We start from the raw sequence: 6,539 nt of genomic DNA, 5'->3' as shown, positions 1-6,539 counted from the left end.
TATATATATATATATATACATATTTAATGTCCCTTTTATTTCTTATGGCCTTTGTTTTTATTTTATAATTAATATCAATAAATATGTATAATATCAAACACAATTTTTATTTATTTATTAATATTATTATTATAATTTATATAATTTTTTATTTTTATCATATGAGTAAAATAAAATCAGAGTAGAATTTTTTATTATATTTTTTTGAATGAAATATAAAATAAATTTGTTTGCTATGGAAGATTATTCTTTATGCAAATCGTTTGAAAAAAAATTATTTTTTTCCAGATTGCTTCAGATTATTTCAGAGTCGTGGTGAGACATTTCCTCAGATGTATCATAAAACTTTATCGATAATTTGTATGTGTCATATAATTTTCTGAGAATAACCAGTACAATGAATCATTACACTTAAATCGAGAAATGTCACGCAACGTCGATAAAAAATTGTCGAGAAATCGTTACATTACTTTTAATATAAAACATATATTATAGAAACGTAATGAAGTTTTATTATTAAATAATTATTATTACATGTATCATTTGATATGTAATATCAAAAAATTATGAAAAATTAAATGTTAAGAAAGTAAATAGAAATTTCAGATAATCGAATTTACTGATAATAAAGATATCGAATAATCGGTCATTCCTATCGATCCAATCTTTTCCCTTTATCCCTTTACAAAAGGAAATAGATAATGGTAAAAAAAAAAAAAAAAAAACGAAACAAATACTCGTTTATATTTATTTTAAAATAACTGCGCTAGAAAGTTATACCCGCGAAACAATTTTGTGAGAGTTGCAACATTTTGTAATATGATTTCTTCTCTGGATTTCGTAATTAGAATTAGTTATTCTTCTTTCGTTTTATAATGGCACGGAATTTTTGGGGCATAACGTAACATAAAATACATACCGGGATTGAAACGAAGCTTGAATTTAGCGCTAAAATCAAATGGGAACATCAAACTAGCAAAAATTCGAAATCTAGTCACTGGATAATAAAAAAAAAAAAAAAACATCTATATACATATTTTAACTAATTCTTTAATTGAAGATATTCTTGTTCATTGTCAACTTTTATTTTTATAATTAATAAAATACATCTCATAAGTTCACAAATAATCATAAGTTAAATTTTAAATTTAACTTATTCGATCATTTATAAAACTTGATTTTTAAATCTTCTGTTAATTTCTCACACGTGAAATACTATTGCTAACCACGAAGAACTGTTGAATAGAATTTATTTCGATCTTAGAATAAAGCAAATTCTCAGCAAAGGATAAAGGGAAAAGGTTGTACGAGTTATGGGACTACGTGGGGCACGGTTCGCGATCGCTTAATTCCTTTAAATTACATGGAATTGGAGGGAATAATTTTCTCCATTCTTGGGGCACCGACCAATTGTACGAGAGGAGAAACGGCGACCATCGTGGATGGCGACATGCAACAACGCACCCCAGGGTCACGCACACCATGTGCACGAATGAAAGAAGACAGCTAGCAAATAGGGAGAGAGATAGATCTTGGGTCTTTTTAGTGATCAAAAAAGCGAAAAGAATCGAGAATGTGAGAAAGATGAAGAAAAAAAAAAAAAAGAAAGAAAGAAAGAAAGAAGAAATAACGAACAAATAAAGAAATTAAAGAACAAAAAAAAAACGTTGCTTTTATAATTCAAATATGTCAAAAACTTAAATTTTATATTTATTTAAATATATATTTAAATAATTTATAAAATTTTTGTAATTTAAAAAGCAATAGTATTATTATAGAAGAACATAAATATTTATAATTATTAAATAATTTAATTAAATAATTTTGAATAATATTAAAAATTTTCTTTTAATTATGAATTCTTTAAAACAAATGACAATCTAACGTGATTAATTTGAAAAAAACGATATTATCTTTCTATAAAACTTTACAATAGAGAACGCGTTGATCGGAAGGAAGTATGTATATGTGAAGAATCGAACACAAAAAAAGAGAATATATGAATACAACGAAGAGAATAAAAGAATTAATATGTGGTGATGAGGCTCATACATTAACATGAGCCACATAACATTGACGATCATGTGAACGCAAGAACATAAAAGAAAAACTTGATAGACTATCGTTAGGAAGAACAGTGTTGCTCCGTTATATCGTTCAATTGCTATTACGTGTTGTTACGTGATAGATGGCAGTCGGATAGCTACCTGCGAACGTTCGATCGATTGACAGAGAAGACATCGAGGCGCCTGCGAAATTATACCTTCAAGTGAAATCGCACGCACAAACTTATGTGACTCGATGTACATATATATATATATATATAATGATAATACAATATATATCATTCACTCAACCTGTGATCAAAGTGCAGCTCAGTTGTAACGTTTGCTGATTCTTATAACAGTTTAAATTAAATAGATATTGCACGTCAATTTTCATTGTGATTAATAAAAACATTGTACTTGAATCGATTTTATGTATTTTTTTCCTTTATTTAATTTTTTTCCAATGATTATCATTTATCTTCAGAAGAAAAAAGATGTTATCATTATCGAAATGATAATTCACAATAATTAATATATTTCTACATAGAAATGTATTGTCTTATGTCGATTAAAAAAAATTTTATTAAAAAAAAATTTCATAACTGTGATTATAGATTATAGAAGATCATAATAAGTAATCATAATTCAAAATATATTTTAATATATTGATTTTATCAATATAAAAAAAAAAGAAAAGAAAATTCATAGAATTAAATTTAATGTTCTAACCGCAGAATGAAATTTTAACTTGGTAAATTTTCAATAACACGCTATTTGATCTAGAATAAGATATTACTAGTCGCGTGGCGTGCGACAGACTTAATGGGATTTGCACGGCATCGCATAAGTAGTACAATTGTTAATACAAAGGGTCGTATTTCAAGAGTGAAACACACGCATATAAGTTGGAAAACTGGCTATGGCAAGCTAACCAAGTAAAACGTTATATCAAACGTCTTTATGACATAGGGAACGTTTAACAATTTGTTTACGAGTTGCTTTACAATTGTGACTCTGTTTTCGTATTGCGCTGAATACAAATCAAGACACTATTCTTAACAAACGTATTGATTGATTAAATTGCTACGAAATGCTTACTATAGATATATATATATATATATAGTATAGTACAATATAGTATATATATAGAAATCTAAAAGAGATTGACATCAAATATTGCAGAATTATTAATTCTAGAAAATTCTTGTATATTATTTTTAATATGAAATATACACAAGGAATAATATAATATGAAATAATATGAATATACAATTCATATATTTTCTATTCATATATCATATTTAATTAGTTTCAAGAATTTTATCACAAATGAAAAAAAAATTTTTGAAACTTAATTAGCTAAGAGATATTACAGTTTCGCAAAGGTCATCATATTGGAAAAAATATGAGGCAGAGAAAACAGCGTAGAAAAAATATATAAACAAGTAATATATAAAATTATTATATTTTACATGACAGATGACCTCGTCATTATCAATTGTTTTCAAACGAGAATACCGATATAGAAACTCTTTGTTACTTTTTATCGACTTTGTTACACATATATGTGTTTATACATATATATATATATATATATGAGTCACGATTGAACCAAATGCATACAGTGGGTGGTTTCCCTACCTTTTTCTATGAGTCAGGCATTGACCTCTACGAATGCTAAAACTCAAGATAACTTGTACCACATTTCTGAGGGGAATTTATTAAAACCGTGATAAAAATAAATGACAAATTGATCCGTATGAAAAAACTGAAGATATGTATATTATACATGTATATTCTATATATTAGTGGCACATAAGTCATTTTGATTATTATATATACTATATACATTCAAAGAAATAAATATTGAAAATGTTCATTATACAATTTTCAATATAAATAATTACAAATAAAAATAACTGTTGTTTAAAAATTCTCCCAAAATCACTTTGTGATATTCTTAGAATTTGTTGGAAGACAAACATTGAAAATATTGCATTAGAGAAATATTTATCAATTCTCATTTTCATAACTTCTTGTATAATTATCAATTTCTTTAAATAGATTAGTTCTATTTACAATGAAAATGTTCATATAATTATTTTTTTCTTTGTACGCCTTACTAGGGATTTACATTAAACTTCACAACATGGTATCATTGCTGGCATACATAATGTGTCAGACCAAAGGAGGGGAAAAAGTTAATTTTCTTCCAGACACACTTTGGATACTAAAAATAGATCTTTCAAACTAACGCCAAATGTGTTTCCACTTTTAAAGGACACAGGAAACGAAAATTTTATTCCCCTCTGTTTCCTTCTCCATTATTTATAAAAGCAACTGCCAAGTACTTACTTACTATTTATTATGCATTGCACAGATCCTCTGGAAAAAAATTTGGATACGTTATTTCTACTATATCATAATATAACGTGAAGATGAAATAGAATATATATATATTTATATATACTTTTTTGTTTTTTTTGTCTTAAATTTCTTTTTAGCAATGTATTGTAAGTATTTACATATTTTACATATTCAATTTCATTACTTTATATCTTTATTATCTCTATTTTATTATATGAAACAACAATATCATTAGATTATATCAATTTCATTAACCAATAAGCGATAATTATCTTTTTGAGAATGAAATCTAAGTAGTTTAACTGCTTAGAGTAGTTGATTGACAAACAAACGTGAATTCCAATACAGTAAATCGATAAGTTACTTCCGTTTCTCGATATAGCTTTCAAATGTAATATTCACTTTCGAATACCAATATTTATCTTTCAAGATTACTTTGAATTTCCGGTTTTCATATCATTTAAAATTAATTAAGCCTATTATAAATGATAGTCATTTTCAAATATTAGAGTGAAAGAAAAAAAAACTTGTCGCATAGAATGAATAGACCCATGAATATATCGCATGAATAGACCAATTGATTTAGAATAGTCGAATGATAAATGAAAAATGATTTGGTTCCATTAATTCACTATAAAAGTATATTTATTTTTTTTCTAACCTAATTCTTTTCTCTTTAATACGATAGCATATTATAATTCAATATAAACTTCAATACATTAAATATATTATTTATTTCATTTACTTATTTACTTATTTCAATAATTTAATTATAAGCAGATTTGTATTGTTAATACGATAACATGTGTTAATAAGTATTATAAGAAATATCTATTCAATGTGGAAATATACGTGCTGACGTCTAATAAGATAGTATAAATAATAAATTATATTGAAATGATATGCGTTCGGCTTAAACAACAAATGAGTCCATTAGCAATGGAAGATTACGAGCAAAAGAGAAGTGAAAGCGAAAATCTAAAATCATATACCATCAAGTAAATCATCCATGACCATGCTACATTGCATCTAATTATACGGGACAGTTACTTTTCTATAATCATGAACGTGGAAAATATTCAAGTCAAAAATTAAGAAAATTATTAAACACTTTAAGTATTTTAATAAAAAATTAATTATATATTAAATATTTTTATAGATTTCGAAAACAGTTTGTTGTGAAATGCGATAATTATCAAGTGATTATAAAATATTTACGAACATTTTCACGAACATATATATTTCTTGATAAGTACGCACCTCAAGAACAGCTGCGGGTCAAAATGCGAGCTGTTATTGTTTTTTATGAGTCATGAGCGGCAATATTTGTATATGTATGTATATGTGTAGCGGAATGTCAACAGAAGGTCATTTCTGTTCAATCGCAAACAATTTTATTAGTCGCATTTTCATCATGATCCTTAACCTTTAAGAAGCTTGAATATTATTCAACTATTTTATCAATCATATCACTGATTAGTATCTATTTTTCAAATCAAAGGAAAAAACTATAATTTTTCTTTTTACAAATAAATAAAATTGTAATTATTTTTAAGTTAATTTTAATATAATAAGTAAAGAATTATATATATATAATATAATAAGTAAAGAATTTTTAATAATATTTATTCTGTTAACTCTATGATAATTCAATTTTGATTAATAATTATATAAATATTTTACAATAATAAAAATCAAAGCAACTGATTGCCAATATTTACTTTTTATTTATTTGTAATTTTTAAGTTTAGGTAAAAATAGATAATAAAATAATTGAAAATTATTCAATATATCACAAAAAAAACAATATTTAATTACAAAAGAATATAGTAAATTTCAAAATTCAGTTTAAAAGACAAAGGTTAATTTTTATTATAAAAGAAAGATATTCATAGTATTCTACGAATTTTGTGCGCATGCATGCTGTTATATGTGAATGCGCGCGCGCGCGCGCGTATTGTATATGGGAGGAGGTGTAGAAAATACGGGTGTGGTTCGATCAATACGAACATCCCATGGATCCATCGGTGCGTGCACCACACGTGTACAATATACGTTTTTTGAGGTGAATCACCTCAAATTGTCACTACCCATAAAAGTTATATTAATAATAATATACTTATA

General features: G+C 25.7%; 1 protein-coding gene across 1 annotated transcript in view; it reads right to left on the bottom strand.

The window, feature by feature from the left end:
- The window catches only part of LOC102675843 (synaptic vesicle membrane protein VAT-1 homolog-like), a 24,128-nt gene that overhangs the window by 9,313 nt on the left and 8,276 nt on the right, over positions 1–6,539 (bottom strand). The window lies entirely within an intron of this gene.

Source organism: Apis dorsata, unplaced genomic scaffold, assembly GCF_000469605.1.
Source record: "Apis dorsata unplaced genomic scaffold, Apis dorsata 1.3 scaffold_1170, whole genome shotgun sequence".
NCBI classification, from domain to species: domain Eukaryota; kingdom Metazoa; phylum Arthropoda; class Insecta; order Hymenoptera; family Apidae; genus Apis; species Apis dorsata.
This window is presented reverse-complemented; position numbering and strand designations above follow the sequence as displayed.